Genomic DNA, 24159 nt, shown 5'->3' with positions numbered 1-24159 from the left:
ATATTGCAACCAATATTCACTGGCTGAATGCCTGAACTGTGGCCACAGAAAGGGAATGCAAGTCTTGCGAAGGCAAATCTAGAACTGACAGATATGGAAGACAACTGCTACTGTCATAATTCTGTCTTCTTAATTTAATTTCCCTGGCATAACTAGTGATACTTTCCAAGGTGTAAGGTCTTGAAAATATGGTACTTCAAGCATATATTAACTCTGTCTTCCTGGATTTTACTGACTGACCTGATGCTGAAGAGGTTGTCAAATTTATCGCATAGACAGAGGCAATATCCACAACATGGACTGGTTCAGATAGCAGCACTTTGAGCTTGCTGACAAAAACCTGCCTGGTACTAAATAGGGGTGTTAAATTGTCAATTTGTGACAGCCACAGGCTGTCACACCCAGGGAGACGTTTGGCACTTTTTCAAGAAGACAACTTTCTAAAGTAAAGATCTTGGTCATTTTTGTTTTGATAATGGATGATTGGTGAAGCATCTTAACATTTCCATCTCTGTGGCAACAGGGATACAACATATGTGGAGGACATGATGGAGTCAGTTCTCAAGTTGCAAAAGAAGAATTTTGGAAGTCAGACTATCTTGGATAAAGAACAAATATAGGAAAACTTTTTCTGCCACTTCGAAAAGAAAACAACTCACAGCTATGTAACACTCCATCTCCCCAAGGAAGACATGTGCCAGATGCATTCCAGCTAATGTGTCCATGTGTTTTCTCATTCTCCACACATTGAGCATGAATGTTCCATCTACAGACTCCATAACCAGGAAAATATTCCCTGTTCACAAGTTTTCAAGTGGAAATGGTTTGTTCATATTTATGTGGGCTTCATTCAAATACAGAACTACAAATTCTCTAGTACTTTAAATGAAAAACACATTATAGAAGAAATCCTGTTAAAGGGCACGGGAAGTCTTCCTTCTGTTTATACTAAATTCTGTAGAAAAAAATACATCAGCTGTACCCAAAAGGGTTTTTATCCCTCTGGAGAAAAGGACAAAAAAAGCACAATCAGGGACAATTGTTCTGTTCTGGTGTTCTCTGTTACCTTTTGTTCTTATTTTTGAACCTTACAAGAATTTCAATAGTGGAACAGAACCAGATGTATCAGAGTAAGTGGTTTCATTCTGGCACACGCAGGCAAAATCTGCTTTATATGACTAAACATGACTAAACCTTAAATATTTAATTTGGGAGCGCTGCCTACCTATCAGTGACAAGCTGCAGTCACTCAAAAGAGAAGGCTTTCAAAAAAATTTAAAAATCCAAAACAAACGAGGAAAAAAAAAAACATTCTAGGAAAGAAACCAAAGCCAACACTCCACTCTTACCCCTTAAAAGAAACTAAATGAAAACTGCACCCGAAGCTCCACAGAAAAATCATTGAACAGGTGTTCAACTGTGGAAAGACTAAAAAATACTTAAAATTCTTCCAGAAATATGTATCACCTGTATATCAAGAACATTGGCTTAGGCTGGAATCATCTTCACGTTAAGTTCTAAGCTGTTAGTTCGAACACGCTGAGAAAAACCACAAGTGATAAAAACGATTAATGACTAAGAGAGCCAAGGACTCGCTCCACTTCTGTACATAATCTGTATGTACATATTGCAAGACAGTGAAGAACAGTGGCACACCAGATTTGTTACTATTAAAATTATGCTATCTACAAACAAAAAAAGCATTCACGTATACATACAAAGCTACCATATCCCAATCCCAGCTACTGGCTATGACTCCAGCATGCCTTCTAGCTGATCTATATGCCATTTATGAGTGCCTAAACATATAAGTCAACAATAATTGTAATTAACTGGATTCAGCAGATATCACAATAATGCTTGATAGAAATGATAAGAAAGCATTCAGAATCATCACCCAGACTTTATTAATCTGCTTTTATTTGGATGTTGATCAGCAAACTGAAACTCCCTGTAAATCCTTAATTAGAAGTGGCACATTTAGCTTTAAAATACAAAAATCAAAACAAGAGCAAACAACTACGGCATTGTTTCCCAGATTCCAGACCCTAAGGTCACCACTGAAGACCCCCTGGAGGCAACAGGCACCACTCTCTTTCACATGCAATCTCCAAATTAAAGTAGTACACTATTATCCAGCCCTGCCACTACGTGCAAAGAAATTTAAGTGCAAAAGCTCTATAAACTTTGAAATCCTGCGGGACTTGCATGGGTGTCAAATTGCCAAATTACTTCCAATTATTCTTGAATGCATCCTTCCAGATCACCACAACAATAAAGAAGAAAGAATTTCTCTGCATGCTGAAAGTGACACATCAAAAAGACATCCCAAACTATTCCAAAATAGCCTTCCTTGTACATATTGTTACCTTAATTCAGTATGGAATTTTTTCACCTTGAGAGTTATCTGATACGTACCAAATGCTCTATGAAACAGTAGAACCGAGCATGCAGAGTTTAAATAAGATGTTACCTAGCTTTACTTTTAAAACATCAATGCTCTTACCTTCTAGGATGAATTGTGACCCAAACCAAACCCAGAACATAAAAGCCAATCAGTGTGCACTGGGCACCCAACTAATTACTCAATGCCTATTGTAGAATACACAGCCTTTCAAAATCCATTTGTGAAGTTCCTCATCACCAGCAGCACGGAGGAAAAGGAACTTGTTTCAGCTGTGGGAAGAATATGATCTTGTGATCCAGCTAAAGCCTGTTCAGTCAAACACTTGCCAGCAGCCACTGATAATATCATAACTGCACCTACAATGTTCCCCAGAGGAGAGATAACAACTTACATGGTATTTTTACTTTCAGGATTGTCGGACCAATTTCCACTCAAGACACACGCCTACTGAATTAGCACAGCGCTGCAGCCTGTTGTACCAGAACTTGAAAGCCACAAGTATGCTGGATAAATAAAACATATTCTCTAATATAGCTAGCTAGAATAAATGCATTAAAATGATAGAGCAGACACTTGCCATTTCAGATTAACATATTCGCAGAAAGGTTTCACTTTGCAAACAGATTCTAGCAACGTCTTTACACAAGAAGATTTTTAGAATAGAAATTTATGCCAGTTAAGCTTTATTTGTCAAACTGATAGATGATAATTTCTGAAATAAACACTGTTTTTCCCACAGAGGTCTGCACTTGAAGTACTCTTTGTCCTGTACAATGTCATCAAGTCTTAGTTGTTTTCATTGCATATTTATACAACACTCAATTAAATGTATTTTCAAACACTCTCTCTAAATTGCTTCTGTTTGTTATCCAAAACAGGAGCCCTTCAAGATACCATTATTCCATTTAATACGATACACACAAAACCCATGTGACTGTTTTTCTAGGACACGCTTCTAATCCGTCCCTAGTGCTCCCACCAACTATCCTCAGAGCAATTAATTCCTAGGGAACAAATCATCAACATAGTTTTCATACTCTTCTACATATACATTCTTTACACAGAATTTTCACTTTCAAACATTTCAATAATATTTTCCTCATTTTAATTATAAATTCAAACATTTTATGAGATGTGAGATTATCTCTTTTTAAAAAGGAGAGCAAACTTATTGTAGCCTGCATCTGCTGAAACATTGCGTCATCACCCAAATTACATATCAAATGTTAATTTCCAGTACCTATTTTTCTTGCATCACTAATAACAAAATTGAAGGTGCTTTTCCTCCTACCTGTGACCCAGGAATACGAAAAAGTATATTAGAAGTTCCTGAATATGCAAGATTAGCCTACCACTTCAAACTTAAGAAACCATGTTACCATCACAACTAGCATGACAATTTCAAATGGTTTTTATTCACCTTCACAGTAATCTGAGTAGTGTAGTTGAGGTCCCCCTCCCCCATCCATAAGTAACACTGAAACACTTTAAGAGTCAGGGGAACCTGCATTAAGCTATAAATACCTCAGTTTCACAGAAAAGCATCAGGTGCATGGAACCCTCTACCGTATCAGTTTCAAAATCTGGAAAAGCCCATTTTGTCCTGGCTCCATCCTGAAAGTTACTCCAAGAACAGAAACCAGAAAGCACAGCAGGAGAGGGCAGCAGAGGCTGCTGAAAGCCTTGACATTGCCTGGCAAAAGCAACCCCAAATATCACACCTATTAAGAAACACCTTGGCGTCTCACTGGCTAAATCTTATACATTCTGAGAAGTGGATGGAGAAACAAAAGGAAGAGTATGAACATGGTATAGTACACATCCTGACTACCCATTGCTTAACTCATTGGTCTTCAGAGAAAAAACTGCCTATACAGAAACAAACTTATGGAAGTGTCAAAACACCCATTAAACTAAAACTTATGGCTGTTAATATAATGCACAGACACTTGGCTTTTTTGTTCACGCACAAATTCTATAACGTATTAAAACCTTTCTGATACTTTCTTTTGCTTTTTCTTGTTTTTCCTCTTTTAAAAATGAAAAAAAAAAACAGCAATCACAAAAAATCTAGAACAAATTCAAGTAAATACCAAAGCCAATAAAGATTTTGCAGTTCTCCTAAGACTGGATGCTTACTAGCACTAAGTCCCTACCACTTCACAAAGAATATCCTTTAGCCAACTTGCCAGAGCCTTATGAACCAGACAAAATGAAGTAGGATAAATGAAAACTCTCAACTCATTATGAACTTCCCAGCTGTTACTTCACAGCAGTTTACATTTACCTGATTTCTTTCGACCAAGAATCAAGTATGCTCAGGAACAGCCACAGATGCTAAGCTAACTAGACATACACATAACAGAAAACACATTTTGGGCGTTTATTGACTGGATGACATGTTCAGAATTCTGTTTTCTCAGAGATGTTCAGTGATGTTAATACCAACTAAGACACCATTGATAATACCGTTATGATACGGCCTAGTACCGCAACAATGCAATGAACAGAAGAAAGCTCTTGAAAATAACATGCAATTAATTGAAAATCAAAACACCCTGTAATTAAAATTTGACTCACATGAAAACTGATTGTATGATACAAAGAAAAGCAAGATTAGAAACTACTGATAATTTAACTCCTAACCTTATGATACACCTCCACAATGTAGACTACTGCCAGGCACTAGCAGTTCATCTTTTCTTTCATGTGAGCTAGACAGTAGTATCTACATTCTTGGCTAATTTTACACTGTAAAATTTTGCTTTTAATAGGATCCTGATTATCTGCCCAGGTAATTCCAGTATAATCAAAACATTTTTACATGTAATCATACTTGTAAGAAAAAGTGTTAGCGTAAATTAATAAATAGTGAACTTTATAGCTAGAGCAGATTCTTAACTACAAAAATGATGGACTTGGCAAATTATCACACTAAAGCAACAGAAAAGAAAATGCAATGGCTATCAAAGGTAGTAATCTTGAATTCAAGTCATCCTTTCAGACAAAATAAGGCAGGGAGGGGAGAAAGAAGGAGCAGAGAAGAAGAACAGGATCAGTAACTCAATGAAATCCAATGAAATGTGTGTAGGAATGTAGCATTTGTGATGCAAATTTGATATAATAACACACTCCTCAATAAGCTTCATTCAAACCTGCTTTGTGATTCACTGTCAAACAAATAATTCTAGTGAATCATTAGCAGAAGAATGAATGATCTAATACAGCTTTAAGATAGACAATGTACAACATAGGAGGTTGCCATAGGTTTCATAGAATTCACAGGTTCCAAACTAAACATTACCTTGAGAAGTGAAACTTTCTTTTCAGTTCACAAGAAAGGAATGAACCTATGTCAAAATAATTTTAAGTTTTAAATAATTTTTTTTTAAATCCTCACCTATATCACACAACTGTTGGTTTCAGAGGAGATGTGATTATTCCGCATTAGCTTAAACACAGTATATTTATTTAGCATATTTATTTCAGCAACTTTGTGGATTCTGATGAACTACCTCAAAGGTTTCTTTATTGGATCAATTCCAATTTGGGAAAGAAATAGGCACAATACTGCACAGGGAATGCAACAAATGGATTCAACGTTAGCAGCCTCTCTGTAGTTGTTCTTCATGGGTAGGAGCATCAGAATACTTTACATCACACAGCATTTTATGAAACAAGCAAGAAAACAAACCCATAAAAGTTGGGCAAATAAATATGTCATGTATCCTAAATCGAGGCATAAAAGCATGGAGTTTCATTGTTTGCAGTAAAGGTAACAAATGCCTTCAAATGTAAGTCAGGTCTGAAGTGAGAAACAGAAATACCCATAAACATCTCCATACCTACCAACTTGTTTCATGATCGAAGCTTGACCTACACATTTAATAGAGACTATGTGGGGGCTGTTTCTCCTGTTTGGCTTGAGCTGTAATAATGTTTTATTTCTAGATGAATGGTTGATGCTTTTTCTCCCCTAGTAGTAATACCTTCCAATCATTTAGTTACATTCTGGAGAACAGCCAATGCTATTGGCTCAACATGCCAAAGACAGAACACACTTGAAAACTGGCTTCAAATGACACAAATTAGTAACCATTAATAAAGGCAAAATTAAACCCTACTACACTGAAAACAACATTCAGCTGATGACCATCTTAGTCTCACACAAAAAAGGGAGAGAGGACACTGACCAGTGAACATGTACATTCAGTGGAATGACCTTAGTCTCATCTGTACTCATAACAAAGGTGTACTGTGAGAAAATAAGCACAATAAAGGGCAGAGGGACGTTTGCTTCTTAGGGGTGAGTGGGTTTGGGATTGTTTTTTATAAAAGCACATTTGAGATCTAGACATAGTAGAGATGTGCAAGCTAAAAACCGAACCAGTAGGAAAATGTTCTATGCAAGACATACAGAACAACCAGAATGATGCAATCTGAGCTAAACTACAAATGATATTGAAATATTATTTTGTTCTTCAGTCAAGTTTAAATATTTAAACAGTGGAAGTAAATACCTTCTCTGAGTACAAGAGAATTTGCTTTAAGAAATATCTCTCACATTTTTTAGAAGGCAGAATGCATCTGGAATGAGGAAACTACAGGAGAGCTACTACTTTCTAGCAGAGGAAGAGATCTGCAAGAATTCAACTCCTGATAAATGAAGAAACTGTCATGAGACTAACATGTCTGAAAGCCCTTTGACCTTTTTTTTTAGAAAAAATAAGACTACTGAGGTGCAAACTGTGCATTATTATAAACTACTCATACCATTCATAGAATCACCAGGTTGGAAAGGACCCACTGGATCATCAAATCCAATCATTCCTAACACTCCCTTAAACCATGCCCCTAAGCACTTCATCCACCCGTTCCTTAAACACCTCCAGGGAAGGTAACTCAACCACTTCCCTGGGCAGCCTGTGGCAGTGCCCAATGACTCTTTCTGTGAAAATTTTTTTTCCCTGATATCCAGCCTGAACCTCCCCTGGCAGAGCTTCAGGCCTTGTCCTGTCCTCTGTCACTTGGGAGAAGAGGCCAGATCCCTCCTCTCCACAACCTCCTTTCAGGTAGTTGTAGAGAGTAATAAGGTCACCCCTCAGCCTCCTCTTCTCAAGGCTAAACAACCCCAGCTCTCTCAGCTGCTCCTCATAAGACTCCTTGTGGTGAGGGGCCCAGAACTGAACACAGTATTTAAGGTGCGGTCTCACCAGTGCCGAGTACAGAGGGAGAATAACCTCCCTGGACCTGCTGGTCACACCGTTTCTGATACAAGCCAAGATGCCATTGGCCTTCTTGGCCACCTGGGCACACTGCTGGCTCATGTTCAGTCGGCTGTCAACCATTACCCCCAGGTCTTTCTCTTCCGTGCAGCTTTCTCGCCATTCTTCCTCTAGTCTGTAGCACTGCACAGGGTTGTTGTGCCCCAAGTGCAGGACCCGGCATTTGGCCTTCTTAAACCTCATGCCATTGGTCTCAGCCCAGCGGTCCAGCCTGTTAAGATCCCTTTGCAGAGCCTCCCTACCCTCCAGCAGATCCACGCTTCCACCCAGCTTGGTGTCATCTGCAAACTTGCTGAGGGTGCACTCAATGCCTTCATCCAGCATGCTGATAAAAGACATTGAACAGGGCTGGACCCAGTACCGAGCCCTGGGGAACCCCACTTGTAACTGGCCTCCAGCTGGAGTTAACTCCATTTACCACCACTCTCTGGGCCCGGCCATCCAACCAGTTTTCAACCCAGGAGAGCGTGCGCCTGTCCAGGCCAGAGGCTGACAGTTTCTGAAGCAGAATGCTGTGAGAAACTGTGTCAAATGCTTTACTGAAGTCCAAGAAGACAACATCCACAGCCTTTCCCTCATCCAGTAGTCAAGTCACTTTGTCATAGAAGGCAATCAGGTTAGTTTGCCAAGATCTGCCTTTCATAAACCCATGCTGACTGGGCCTGAAGCAAGTCCGTATCATAACTTTGTTTCTTTGCCACTTACTAAACCCAATCTTTTCCATAACACCTACAAATTGTTGCAAATCGCGTATATTTTTGCCTTCACATAATGTGGTTTACTAGCAAGTCTTTCATATTATGCATGCTTGGCCCAGTGCCCCAGAACAGCAGCAGAGGACCAGAGGGCAAGTGGAAATATATGATTATAAGTCATCTTTCAACTTTCCTTTCCCCTTGCCTTGTAGGAATAAGACCAATCCTCAATGTTACAAACAAAAAGCCTAAGGGCTCTTCTTAAACATGCCCTTCAAGTAGCTGCTACCCAAGCAGAAAATCACCAAGATAACATGGCAACACAAAAGTTTCTTTCAGTGACGATTCATCAGCTATAAAATGACTGTGCATCAGCACAGTTCTAGCCCTCTGCATTCCTTAACCTGAAAAACTAGATACTCAACCCTACTACCATGATATTATAACAAAACATATCAGTATTAATTGATTAAAACCAGAGTATTCTAAGTCACATTTTTTTCTGTTGTAACATAAACGCTTCCAGCTTTATCATTCTATAAGAATAACAATAATAATCATCATCAACCCTGAAGTTCTCCCCACTGGATCTGCCAGACTTCATCTTCTTTATTCATTAAGAAAATTATTTCTACAATCTAAGGAATAAGACCTACACTTTCAGGTTTATCCTTGCCTCATTTTTCTAACCTCCCCTACATAACCAGTGGCTACTGAGGGGTAAAAACAACAACAAAAATCCCTCCACAACACAGGTGAATTACAGGAACTACATTTCTTCCACTGGAACATCTGAGACTGTGAAAGGAGAATGAAAAAAAAATTACTATGGCTTATTAGTTTATTCAGAGTGACAATATTTTCAGATGTTATTAAGAAAATACATGCTTACCCAACAAGAGCATATATAGTATGTATTTTAGAAACATGTATCTTAGTGTACCTTTGTTTAGAAGTAAGAAAGAAATCATTCTAAACTTAAGACTTAAAATTTGGGAAACATGTTGTGTAATACATTAAAAATTGTTTCCACTAGCCCTTCTATGAGTGAAATTTTAACGTGTAAGCCTGGGCCATTGGAACAAACCACTAACTGGTATTCTATTTGATAACTACTATCAGCAAAACCAAAATCTCTATCTTACAAACTATTTCTCTGCCAAAGTAAGATATTTTATCATTCTTATTATTAGCAAAAGTAACAGTACTTTGCAAAGTGCTTATCTGATTTTCTGGCTTAGTATGCCAAATAATTGAAATACACATACAGATGAGAGCTGCTCTCTGAATTAATAATCTGCAATCTTATTTACTAATCTACCCAGCATTTGGTATCAGTCAGAACCCTGACAGTGACAGAACAGCATGGCACAAAGCCACCATCCAAGCTGAACAGTCTTCTCCTTTCTGACATTTCATTTCTTACATACAGTACAATCTAGCTGCCACAAACTGAACACTCAGAAATAAAGAACTGAGAAGTTATGGAAGGCCAGACAACTTTGTGTGTATATAATCTCTGCTAACTTTAACTCCAAAAAGTCTCCATGGACTCTCTGGTAAGAGGAAAACCAGAATATCTCTGTCAGAATGAAAGAAGTCTGAGGAGCATCAATTCTCATAAAACAGAAGTGACCAGTCAGATGCATAAGATTCTTCCTTCAGCTCCCTGAAGGTACATCTACTTTATATCAACTGCTATTAAGGTAACAGCATAACTTCCACCCACCTTGCTCAGCCAGGCACACACACTACCTACATACGTTTATTTTGCACTTCACTCTGCTTCTCAGTTACTCCAGTCTCACCTTTATGCAAGGAATCTTCCCCAATCCATCTCATAATTCATCTCTTACTTGCTTGCACTCATGATGACAAGAGTGACTAATATTGGGCTTTTCTGTGGCAGTGCAAATTACAATTTCATTCCTGTTTTTTTCAGTTCTGTACCCCTAATAGGTATGGTGCTGAATAAATGTTGCACTAAATTAATCAGGAAAAAAAACTTGCTAGATAATTTCCTCATTTATTTGTTACTTTCTCACGTGCTGTGAAAGAATGTAGGAGGGGAAAAAACTCCACCAATGACTTTTGAAGGTTTTTCTTTAAATCGTGACGATACCGTGAATGGCTAGTAAGGTGGCCCTCTACTGACACTACATCCCACTGAATCAATCACTACAACAAAAACACAATATTGTAACACAAATATTCTAAGGTGCAACTTATAAAGAAGCAGCCTGTCTTTCAACTGAAGTAGTTTTCCATATACTCCAGCCAGGTTGCGTATTATGTCCTACTTATGTATAACACAATCATAACATATACTAACTTGAAACTAACAGAAGCGGGACAGATTTAAATGCAAAGGTACAATGAAATAAAACAGGAACATATCCAAAACAATCCTTAAAAGGCACACACACACACACACAAAAAAAAACCCCAAACCCCAAACAAGGTATCGTCTCTACTGCTGTCTTCCTTCCCCCATCCTGGAAATGCAGAAATATTTTAATTTACAGGCACAGAATATAAAATAAGGCAAGGCTCGTTCTTTTGTTATGCTTCAGTTTGAGCACCACAAGTTGCAGAAGGGAAAATGAACAAGAGTCAACACTCCACACCTCTCAGATCTATCACTGAACAATACTTCAATCATACAGAGATGGACATGATTTGGCATGCCTCCATCCTACCGTCCATGTCTGTGACAAAGACATTAAACAATACCAGTTCCAATACCAATTCCTGTGGAACACCACTCATCACCAGTCTCCACTTGGACACTGAACCATTGACCACAACTCTTCCAGTGCAACCATCCAGCCAGTTCCTTATCCACTGCGTCTTTCCAATCCTTATTCCATATCCCTGTCTCTCCAATTTAGAGCCAAGGATGTCATGCAAAACAGTGTTGAAAGCTTCACATAAATCCAGGTAGATGATGTCAGTTACTCTTCCGTTATCCTGATATGCTGTAGCTTCATCTAGAAATTTTTTAGGCATTATTTGCCCTTAGTGAAGCCAAGTTGGCTGCCACCAATCGCCTCCTTATCTTCCACATGCCTCAGTAGTTTCCAGGAGAATCTTCTCCATGATCTTGCCAGCACAGAGCTAAGACTCACCGGCTTAGCAACTTCATCCACCAGTTCCTTCAGGACCCCCCGATACATCAGGTCACAGGCAAGGAAGCTACAATTCTGTTTGCTATCAAGGTACGACAAACTTGGACTATGCGGGGAACAGAGGTGTCTACACTGCAAGTGCAGGCAATCTGCACTAGGCCAAGAATCACCTAGAAGCATAAAGACATGAATGTAACCGCTTCAATGGCATTCAAAAACAGCAGTGCTTGTAGCATACTCTTGTCCCAGAGCAGATCACAAAGCCACCATCTGGAACACATTGCTACTGTCCCATACAGAGAAAAAGTTATCAGGCAACAGACAGCAAAGCTCAACCCAACCACTGCATAAAGTATCCAGAAGGATCCAAATAAATAGAAAAGACATCAGTTTATATTTTCTCATGTACATTAACTGTAGGGAAGACACCTGTAGAACTGCAAGCAAGTAGAAAATAGGTAACTAACCTGATACTTTATCTCTCCCTAACTAATTTATTTGAAAAGAAGAACTACTGTATCCTCAGGCCCATGAAGAATGTCCAACAACAACTGATTATCGAAAATAGAATTTAGCCTGAGCTCACAATTCTAAAGACATTTAAAGAGAACTGCCACAAACACTATAAAGCATGAGGTCTAGGGAAAGTCTCAGACAAAGAAACAGTCATCGAGTTCACCAGCGCATAAATCTCAAACAGAGGGATAAAAAAAAGACAATCTTAAATCTAGGATTATTTCAGACGCTATGAAACAGACCCATGCATCATGTCTAGACGATATTCGGACCAGTGACTATCCACGTACAAAATCATTTGCCTGCAGTTTGAAAACCCGAAGCTGGATTTCACAAGTTCAAGCAATAGAAGCTGTGAGGTACACCCATGAGAAGTTCACAGTCTGCTGGTAGGGAGACAAGGCCAATGGGAAGAAGCAGCTAAAGCTAGTTGGTTTTGGTAGAAAGAAATTTGGTTATGTTTTCCCACCAATGTTTTAAATAGTAAATCTTTAGCCAAAACTAAATTTATCTGCACTACTGTAGTAACATACTAAGATGAAGGCACTTAATATGGGTGATATTCAGAACTATCCAACATGGGGAACATACTTCTTAAAGAATGATCACCTCGTAAAATACTGTGGGTACTATTACACAAGTATTTTCTTACACTTCTTCAAAAAGGGAATTTTCCATTAAGGATACGTGCTAGTTTTGGCTGGAATAGAGTTAATTTTCTTCATAGTAGTTACTATGGGACTATGCTTTGGATTTGTGCAGAAAACAGCACTGATAGTACAGGGATGTTTTCGTTACTGCTGAGCAGTGCTTACACAGAGTCAAGGCCTCTTCTGCACCTCACCCCACCACACCAGCAAGTGGGCTGGGAGTGCACAAGGACGAGACATGGCTGGACAGCTGATCCCAACTGACCCAAGGGATATTCCACACCATATGAGGCCATACTCAGTCTATAAAACTTGAAGAAGAAGAAGGAAGAGGTAGCCATGCAGAGTTATAGTCTTTCCAAGCATGCCTTGCTCTCCTGGAGATGGCTGAACACCTGCTTGTCGACAAGAAGCAGTGGATGAATTCCTTGTTTTGCTTTGCTTGCATGCGCAGCTTTTGTTTTTCTTAATGAGCTGTCTTCGTCTTAACCCACAACTCTTCTCACTTTTACTCTTCCAATTCTCTCCCCTACCCCACCAGGGGAAGGGGGGTGAGTGAACGGCTGTGTGGTGCTGCTCACTTACCAGCTGGGATCAAACCACGACAGCCCTTTTTGGCACCCAGTGTAGGGCTTAAAAGGTTTGAGGTAGCAACACATTTCATAGGAATGTGCCAGATCAAATTTATAGCTGTTATTGCTGTTTAGCTATTAACTGGAAGGCTCCCGTGCTTGCCTTGGGGCTTGTTTGCCTAACTGTACATTAAAGTCTCGTGATCATTACTGGCTGCGTTTTGCTTTCACTGCTGTACTGCTTATCATCTTACTCCGCTGTGCCCAGGAACACTTCGATAACAGCAGTGGTGATGCATCTGGGCTAGCAGATGGCGAGGGCATCACTGCTGTTTCTGTGCAGCTGTACTGGACAGGCTGGAACACCAGTGTGACCCTGAGTCAAAGGGATCATGACCTGTGGATAAGTCCACATAGGAGCAAGACACCCCAAAGTGTCTGTGGCCATCCATAAGTCGTGCCAGAATAGGTACATCACAAAGCATCTGTGGCCGTGGTTACATTTGAGCCACGGAAGTTACTCCTCTGAAGGAGTGTGGCCCAAGGGCAAGTCCATGCTGGAGAAGGTAGACCTCAAAGTATCTACGTCTGTGGACAAGCCCACACTGTGGCAGGTACATCTTGAAGCATCAGTGGCTCTGCATGAGGTAATGCTGGAGCACTTCGAAGCCTGTGGCCATGGATAAGCCCAAGGTACCCCCCTGGAGGGACTACAGCCATGAGTGAGGCCATGTTGGAGCAGGTTAACTTCTGAAGGGACTGTGACTATGGGCAAGGTCATGCTGCAGCAGGTATGTTCCTGAAGGAATTGTGGCCTGTTCCACACTGGAACAGGCGCACCTCAAAGTAACTGCGGCTGTGGACAAATCTATACTACGGAAGGTATACCCCTAACAGACTGATAGGATTTGCCTTGGGCTGTGTTGACAAGCTCTACAGACCTCTCCATACCAGAACCACAAGTTCTGTTGTCACAGAGCAGTAATTTTTCCCTGAATTTGAGGATTTGGGCTCTGGTTAATGACTGAAAGGGCAAGGGCTTCTATTTTGCTTTTAAAAAATTATACATCTTTTCCCACAGAGATAAGGAAAATAGCCATAGAGAATAAAACTAATTTCATGCTTGATATAATCCAGAATAATTTTTGATGTTTCTTTACAGGATTTTTCCATCTTCCTACCAAATAATAGAAAGCATAAGTAAGTAAACACCAATGCTGGAGTAAAACAGAACATGGAGCATCATGACAGCATTTACATCAAATAAAAAGTCCTTTGCGTCTTCTCATATATAGTAATTACATATTCCATGTTCCAAAAATCTATCTTGCATAGAGCAGCAGAATGTTTATTCTCAAACTCAATTCTCACACGTCTGGAGCTCAGCTGTTTCATTATACTCACTTTTTCCTCAGAACTCAAAGTGATGATTCGGTACACAGTAAAATTTCCAAATGCTTTTGTTCTGCTATTTCTTTGTTATCAAATGTGCGCAGGAAGGAGTATAGTAAAATTAAGCAAGAAATAAAGTGCACATTTGTGTAAATGATATAGCAGAAAAAAAAGCAGACCCTTCTTCAATACAAGAAACCAAAAGCCAAATAAGCATGCTTTATAATATGCATCTTCCTTTATAACAAATAGAAGAGTCCTTCATAAACAGCATTAATTATACAGAAGGTAATGTGTTTTCTGAAAATTTAAAGGTGAAGGTTAACAAACCTTTAAATCTACTTTAAGTTTAGATGTCTTGTGTTTTTTCATTTTCAGCACCAGAAAGATAGTCCACAGAAACAGCAGTGTAAATGTTGGTATGACACACATTCATCACTTCTAAAAGTGTTCCCAGGTTAGGTAGTTGACCAGAAAGAGAAATACTTCCATAACATAAAAAAAAAAAATCAATAAAACAAAAAAATAATCTTCAGTAAAAAGCACTTACTTGGAATCAAAGGAAATACATACTTGACCCAAAATGTATTCGAAAGATCCGCATTTCCTGCTAAATTGCAACACCAGTGTGGCTTAATGCTGCCTTACACTGGACACACTGTCACTCTAGATTGGGAATTACCATGACCTCCAAAAACTTAAAATTACTTTTGAATAGTATTTGCCAACTATGTTAAAGATTAATGTCTCTAAACTCAACAAATTCTTGCAATACATGACTGAGCCAGTCCATTTGAAATTTTCAGCACAGTACCTATGAGCTATGACATAGCTGAGGCAGAAGAGACAGGTAAATCCCTTCTGTCTTCACTTCCTTGTTTTGAAAGCAACATCTTCAGACACAGCACTTTTTCATCTGTCCCAAATCAAAACAATCCTTCTCAAGTCTGAAATCTGTGAAGACAGAATCATCCTCGTAAGGGCCTTTCTGATAGCCTGCACTGTGACACTGCTGCAGAGATATCACGCAACTAATTTCTCCAACTGCCTCACATTAGCCTGAAATGAAGTGGTCTTTTGTAGCTCTGTATCATACATCACTGCAAATTCCTGTTTCATAGCTTGCTCAACCCACCCACATCTAAAGTCTGATCTGTAAATAGACTTTAGCACATCTCAACATGCAAGATGTTTGTTCCGAAATTCACTTCCTCCTGATCTACTGTTCAGTCTGCTGCAGTAAGAAGCTGCCTCAACTTCCAGGTGATTTAGTTTTCTCTCCACTGCCTTCACAGGACTCTTCCTCTGTATGCTGCACACTTGCTCTTTAAAGGACGCTTACTATCTCTCAGCTCTTCTCCTAGTGCCTTTCCAGTCCTTATTGTTATATAAAGTATCATTTTCCTATAATGCTTCCTAAGCATTTACAGAGCCACATTCCTTTACTGAAAGGAACTGGAACATGGAGATGTACACCCTGACACCCCAGCATACATCATTCATAAGTTTCATTTGTCAAACTTCTTGATGGCATATTGAACTTAAAAACTGTTCAAAACTCACAGCATTTTGTAACTGGAAGGCCACCTCAGCTGCCTACTAAAGCACCATTTTCCCCTCAACATCACAGCAATTGCTGCATTCCTTCAGGTAATGAGATGCACCTTGGAAGCCCATACAGAATTTCACACAATGCCCTCCTCACCTGCACTCACATGCATGTGCCCTCAGTATCTTTTAAAACCAGACTACAAAGAAAAAAAATCAAAACAATACACATCAATCTGTTCACTCAATCCTTAACATCAATTTTGTACTGTACATACATTTTTGCATTGATAAAGGAAATTTTAAAGCATTTTTTCTACTCAAAGCCCACATGTCAGAAATGTATAAAGGATGAAGGAGCAACTTTTCTTCTCTTTTTTCCCCCAGAACTAACCAGCTGCTAAGATTTGTTTTTTTAAGCCTGCATGCCATTGCTCACCTACAGGTGATGAGAAGTGACGAGTCATTTGGGAGTTTCCCACCCTGTATATTTCCTGTGGTTCTAATAGGCTAAAACAATTAAATAATATTTTGATCTTAGCAAAGCACAATTTTTACACAACAGCTGTAAAAACGCATGTTAACAATAGTTTCTGAGCACATTCAATGTTTCCCTCATACAAAACATTTTCAGAACACAGATAATAAATGAAGCCTTACAAAGAATGATTCACATATCCTGGTAGGCCAAATATTTTGTCTGGACTGACTAAAAACACAGCAAAAAACAAAGAGCTTCCATTAAGTATAAGCATATCTTATGACCCATATGTATTTAACAAAAATTAGCTCCTTACCAACCTGCCAGAGTGGCATTAACGCCAAAGTTCAGACTGGTCACCATTTCTGCCCTCTATAGCCCACACAGCACACACGAATCAGTATTGTAAAGCAGTATAAGATGATCTCAAAAGAGTTTGGCCTTGAGTGCTTAGACACATTTTGCTCTGTTCCAGTACTTCATAAGCTGGAGATGTGAGGGGGCATGAACAAGGCTCTGTAGTTGCTGCCCTTCTGTCATACTAGAATTTCAAAGAACTGGTGTGTCACCATTCAGTCATACCCAGGTTACCCACTGACAACCTGACACCGACTTACAGGAATACTTGTCTGTCTAAAAATTATAGGACTTACCTGGAGCACCTTTTAGAAGAAAAACCGGGAAGAGAGACCAAGTAGAATAATTTTCCAGTCAAAATGACAATAGCCCAGAACAACGGGAACAAGTAAATAGCCACAGAATGCAATTCTATCAGCACTTCCTTGATTTAAACCAAATGGAAACAAATACATGCCAGTGATCACGCTTACACAAGGGCAAACGCAAACAGATTGCCACAGTAGTCAGAATCATCTCATGATGTCATCTTACTTTATGACAAACTTTGTTCTTCACAGCTGCAGAAAAGTTCCAAACAACATGTTTAGCTTCCGAACCAAGAACAAAAAGAATGGGTCTACTTCAAAAAGGCAATCAAATTTCACACCATTGTTTGAAATATCCACAAACATTCACAAGTTAAATACTATTTGTTTGTGTTCTGGCTATCAAAGGTTAACAGTTGATTTCATTCCCTCCTCTTCTAAGAATGCAGTTGGTAGAATGAATTCAATTAAGCGAGGATGATACAAAGAATGTAGCCCTTCATAAGCCATGATGAAAAATAATATGTTGTATCAACATTTATTTTAAAGCTACACATATGAGCTTTGAAACAACAGAAGTGTTACTTTGTGTTTGTATTTCTTGTGACTTTACCAGTCTTCACTAAACCTGAACTTGGTATTATGTGAATTATATTCTGACCATGTAGCATAACATTATTTCACCTGATCTTGAAGCACAGTTAAACAAGGACTAAAAATGCTCTTAAAATACTCAGGCAACTAAAATGAGAAAAAAACTCCAACAAATAGAAAGGCACAAAATAAACATTGATTTGTGACTTTAAACAATGAATATATTCTCTCAGTTTTTTAGAGAACTACTTTAAAATTGTAACGCAAGAATAAAGCATGCATGCTTTAGGCTTACATGCTAAATCGCCTATTTCCTTACTGCCATCTCCCGCCTCATAAATACTGCAGAGAATTTACACATCAAAATTATTTCCAGTGCATGCACCATCAGCAGAAAAAACAATAACTAAAAATAATCCCCAACCCATACTTTGCAATTGTAACAAACTGAAGGAACTGGCTGTTTGAAATTAAGAGTGTAATTGAAGAAAACGGAGTTGCATCCATGTCCTAGGAAACAATTAAATGCCAATTGACTATGAACCCGTAATAAATTACTAGAACATAACCTCCCACTTACGAGGTTTTGGCAGGCCCAGAATATTAACTGGAGCGTACTATAATGTGTCCATTACAGAGGAAAGCAGATAGTCTTGTGAGACCTCATCTGGAGGTGTCCAGTTGTGGAATCCTCAACATAAGAAAGATACAGAGCTGTTGGAACAGGGTCCAGAGGAGGGCCACAAGGATGATCAGAGGGCTGGAGCACTTCCCACACAAGGACAGGCAGAGAGAGTTGGGGTCATTCAGCCTGGAGAAGAGAAGACTGAGGAGACCTTATAGCAACCTTCCAGTACCTGAAGGGTACCAGATTTAGACTAGACATAAGGAGGAATTTCATCACCATGAGAGTGGTGAGACACTGGCACAGGTTGCCCAGGGAAACTGTGGCTGCCCCATCCCTGGAGGTGTTCAAGGCCAGGTTGGATAGGTCCTTGGGCAGCCTGGTCTGGTGGAAGGTGTCCCTGCCCATGGCAGGGGAGTTGAAACTGGATGATCTTTAAGGTCGCTTCCAACCCAAACTATTTTATGATTCTTCCAAGTGACACTAAATCATATTCTTGTTAGTAACAATGCCACTTTCAGACCGATTTCCTACAGAAGTAAGGTTTATGTGATCAACTGCCTTTAACCCAAATAAACATTGTCCAGTGACCCTGATTTGAAAACAGTGAAGTACTCAAGACACCCTGTTGCTTCTCCAGTAGCAGCATTCAGGACAAAAGACAAAAATGTGCAGAAAGCTATCACTACTTCTGTTGTTCATGAAATAATTTGCCAACTTGTTCTTTCAAGTACCCCAACTTAAAATATACCTCTATTTAAATATAGCATGAAGTACCTCAAATGTAATGTGCCTAGGATAGGAACATCAACTGAATATACTTCCTACAAATTTACTCACTACACACACTCAATCGTAGTTACAGCAGCAGCAATCCTATCTCCCAGCTGATACGTGAGTTACAATGGGGTTCAATGCTCAGGTTTAGTTTTGTGGTGGTTTTTGTTTTGTTTTTTATTAAAGTCACTGCAGGCTGAAACACAAAGCACAACTGAAGCTGTTCTTTTTATACCTATACATAAGCATACATATGTATATATTAAAAAAATATACACATACATTATTAATTACTAGATAGAAATTACTTTCAGAAAATGCAGATAATAAGTATGCTAGAGGGCAAGGTAAGAATTCAAAGTCATCTTTAAAGACTGGAAAATTCACAGAAAAATAGAAAATGACTAAGGAGAACTGCACAGCTGCAGAATTAGGTCAGCTGATTGCACATATGTGGGATGGACAAATAATTATCAGTTTAGCTAAAAGGGATGTAGAGGATAAAGCAGACCACAAAGCAACCCTCAGTGTTGTGATGTTGAGAAAAAAAAATAATAAAAAAAAAAATTCAGAGTGATGTCTACACATCTGCAAAACCAACCTGGAAAAAAAAGTCTGCTTGCAAAACCAGCAAATAATAATATCGCTCTTAGTACTGGTAAGATTCCACGTCAGTTACCACATCCAATTTGGTCACCACACTTCAAGAAGAATAGTAATAACAGCCTTAAAACTGTACCAAAATCCACTTGAGTTAATAACTATGAAAACCCTTTCAAATGTCAGATGGAGTAGCACTGGAATAGACTGACAAAACAGATTGTGAAAGCGCTGCTACTGAGAGTTTTTAAGAACCAGTTAAAGATCCACCCCAATCAAAAAAGGCTACAGTTAATCTTGCCTTGGGGGAAAAGAAAGGTTCAGGTGATTTCCAGAGGTTCTGTCCAGTCTTTCTTAAGATTTAGGACTATAAAAACACAAAGCCAAAGCGGACCTCTGGGATTCACCTAATCCAATCTTGTCCCCTAGGCTGCAAGCCCCAAAACCACATTCCTGTTTTGGTTTTTTTTTTCACAATTCCATACTGCTTATTTCTGAGTTTACTGTTGACATTATCACTAGACATGAAGCTGGTGTTTACGAAGAATTGTCTCAACAAATTCTAACTTTTTCACTGAGTGACGACAATTAAATTGGAGATTATTGTTGTGAATGTATGTTACGAACATCTTTTCCCACCGCTGCTTGTACTTATCAAAACTGCATTTCATCCAAAATTTTAACATTGAGTCACTAGGTATTACTAGGTATTTCTGGAGCCCTTCACCAGAAGCTTTAGATTCAGCTACCCTGAATGGTTTGGGTTTTCTTTAAATCATCTGCCAGTCTCATCCTCTCACTACTCCACCTTACTTTTTACCAGATATTTACAAGGTGAACAAAAAAGGTCTGCAAACTCAACTTTGGGAGTCCCTGCTACCAACTTTGCTTTTATCCCTTAATCTACCTATAACCCTTGTGACTCTTAGCATTTAACCAGCATCAGCTTAGATTCTTTAAAAGCACCAGATATGAAGATGTGCTGAAAATTAAAAAGCAATGTTAATAAAAATAGAATCACAGAATGGTTTGAGTTAGAAGGGACCTTAAAGATCATCTAATTCCAAATCCCTGACATGGGCACAGACACCTCCCACTACATAAGGCTGCTCAACTGGCCTTGAACACTTCCAGGGACGGGGCATCCACAACTTCCCTGGGCAATCTGTGCCAGTGTCTCACCACCCTCACTGTAAAGAATTTCCTCCTAACATCTAGCCAAAAACACTCCAATTTATCTATGTCCATCTGGTGTAAAACTGTAAGAAACACATGATGCTTTGTACAACAATATTAACTCCAAACCTCTTCTTGGTAACTGTCAAGTACATAAGAATAAAAAAAGATTTGGACTCGTCATAAAACCATAAATCAAGTAAATCTAATAAAACATAGAATTTGTTTTGTTCTCTGCAAATCTATATTCAAACCTTTAAGAAAGCACAGTTAATATTAGGTAGGGAGTACTTATCAGATTTAGACAGTAAGTAATTCGGAATTCCTACTGCTCAATAACTACTGCTCATTTCTAGATTTATATGTGATTTTTTTAAAAAATTTAGACATCTCTCTGTCAGATTTTTCACAGAAGCCATACGTTCAACATTTTGGGGCTGTGTGGGCTGTTTGAAGAGTTCTGCAGAATAATAATTCTTGCTACAAAACCTGTGTTTAGTTTGACAGAAAACAGGAAAAAAGAAATCAGAGAGCTGGATGATAAAGCTCTCTAAATCTCCTCATGATTATCAAACATGAGGACCATAACAGAAATGGATGAGAATACCTGATCAATTTCTACATTGTGTTCAAATATTTACCTTTGACAGATTTTTCAACCCAAAGAAGAATGAGTGAAATTGGTCTTTACAAAACAGGAACTGATTTTTAATTCAGAACTACATGCTGCAGTTCAAGAGTCTTCTGCTTCAGGATTTACAAGTATTTTAATAGTGTCCACGACCTAAGTTTTACAAAAAACCTATAACAAGAAACCTCACTGATTTCGGAGGGACGGGGAGAAACAAGGAGGAAAGAGGTTAGCAATGGGAGATAAAGCAAGCCACAAGCTTTATCATAACTTCAAGTACATTGGCCGAGAACAAATAGAACACACAGATCTCTGTAATAAGGGAAGACAGGAGTTACGTGGGTTTTGTTTTTCAGCATCTTATCTTTAGCCATCACAACTCTGGGAAAGGCAACATCTTCAAGGTCACTACCACAAGACATACAACACTAGGGGTCCAGTCCAATAATAACAACATTAAAAAGTCTTATTACTTTTATATAAATTCTACCTCTGGGTTTTCTAACTTCAAATAATGGTAAGCATATTTTCAAGAAAACAAAGCAATAGTCTTCCAAGTTAAACTTCTACAATCCTATTTCCTTGTAACAAGGAATAAACCTCATTTTTGTTAGTCTTAAATATGGCAGTAAATTGTTACCTTCTCTCCTACTAGACTACTAACCAGAAGAGCAGCTACGACTATCAGTGGCTTTGTCTAAAGACCAGCCAGGGAAGCCGCATGTTCCTCAACTACAAATTTCTAAAAATGGACCATTTACTGAAACATTGGACCATACTTTCTTACAAGGAAAAAAAAAGAAAGAAAGAAAAATGAAACCCATAAGCAAACACAGAAACAATTTAAAAAAAAAAAAAAATGCAAAAACTTCTCAGAAAATCAGAAAAGTAGAAACTGTGGTTTTGAGATACTTATCAAGACCACTGTCTCACAAAAAATAAAATGCTTCAGTGACAGCCTTGGCTCTTCCAGAAAGATGTCAAGTGGCAAAAGAGAACAAAATAATAAAAACAGCCTCCACAAGGATATTTTGTTAAATACATATGATCTCATCTCTCTTCATAATAAACACTATAAACAAAATATTTGGAAAACAGTGCACTGAAACAACAACCTTACAGAAGTTTCACTACTTGAATCAACACTGTTTACCCAGTGGCTAACCTGGTATCATTATTTATGCAGATTAATCAAACAGGAAAGAGAATATTTTGAAAGAAGAGTTTTGACTTCCAAATCACAAACATGATTCTCTGTGGTTTTGTTATCTTTTCGGTTGCCTGTAACTTAAAAAAAACGACACTTGCTTTGGCTGTCCTGCTGAATTATAATGCCATCGCAGCTGACACACCACAGCTTTGACACTCCAGTCCTAGTACGATCAGCTGAGGTCGTCTGGGATGTTCTAGTTCTTTTTGATGCTTCTCTGCTGAAACAATCAACCCCTCAGAGCTGGAAAAAGCAAACATCTGTCTGGTGCCTCAATCATGTCACTCCAAATCCCAGTGTCTCACCTCAAAGCATGTGAAAGCACTTTGAACACTTAGAATTTGCACTTTGAACACTTAGAATTTGCATGAATTTCTGAAAACAGATTCTAAACTCTGACTATTTACTACCACAGAGAACATCTTTTTCTTTTGTGTATATGCCTTGTTCTCTGTTTGAGAAATGCTAATAAAAGCATCCATTCCAAACTCTGGGCTTTCTACCATTGCTGAAACTTGCTGGTCATGCAGAAGCAGTAATTTCCTATTTTGCAAAACCAAGTAGTTCCTCAAATGCATAAAATAAGAATAATTCATTAATTATATTTCTAAGAAATGTCAGGTGAAGCCAATAGTCAAAGGCAATGCTGAGGAAGCAGCCCTTCCCTTAACACGGAATTCCAACTAGTTCCTCAGTTGCAGTCGAGCACTATCTGTTGCTCAGGCAGAGGCTGCAGGCTAAGCTACCTTAAAAAAAGCAAAATCTGCCTAGAATCTCACCAGCAACCATGCCAGCCACCGCATCAGGAACCTCCAGCAGGACTCGCCACTTGACCAAGTGAGTAGTGACCTAAATGGCAGAAAAGCACCTCCAGGGTTTACGACTACTAAGAGTTTTCAAAGCTGAGAAAGATGAGGATATGAGGGGCAAATAATCCAGACTTTTTTACTTCACACAGTGAGTTCAGTAACAGTTTTCAATCAACCACATGAGTATCTGCTACCAGGTCTTACGGTATCCATATTGAGAGCCATGCCAACAAAAAACAGTGAAGAAAAATTCTCACAGAGTCAAGGTTCTAAGAACTCACAACGTAAAAGAGAGAGCCTAGAAAGAGTTAAAATTATCAATACAATACAGGGGGAAAAAATGTGGTGTTGAATCTGTCATTTAGGAAGGAAAACGATACTCAATTTCCCTTTGAAAT

The 24159-nt window shown here is 38.8% G+C and overlaps 1 protein-coding gene across 6 annotated transcripts in view; it reads right to left on the bottom strand.

Annotated features, from left to right (window-relative positions):
- The window catches only part of SBF2 (SET binding factor 2), a 259658-nt gene that overhangs the window by 226686 nt on the left and 8813 nt on the right, over positions 1-24159 (bottom strand). The gene's annotated exons all lie outside the window — the stretch shown is intronic.

This window comes from Cuculus canorus, chromosome 5 (assembly GCF_017976375.1).
Source record: "Cuculus canorus isolate bCucCan1 chromosome 5, bCucCan1.pri, whole genome shotgun sequence".
Classification (NCBI taxonomy): domain Eukaryota; kingdom Metazoa; phylum Chordata; class Aves; order Cuculiformes; family Cuculidae; genus Cuculus; species Cuculus canorus.
Note: the sequence above shows the minus strand (reverse complement) of the source record. Positions and strands in the feature narration are given on the sequence as shown.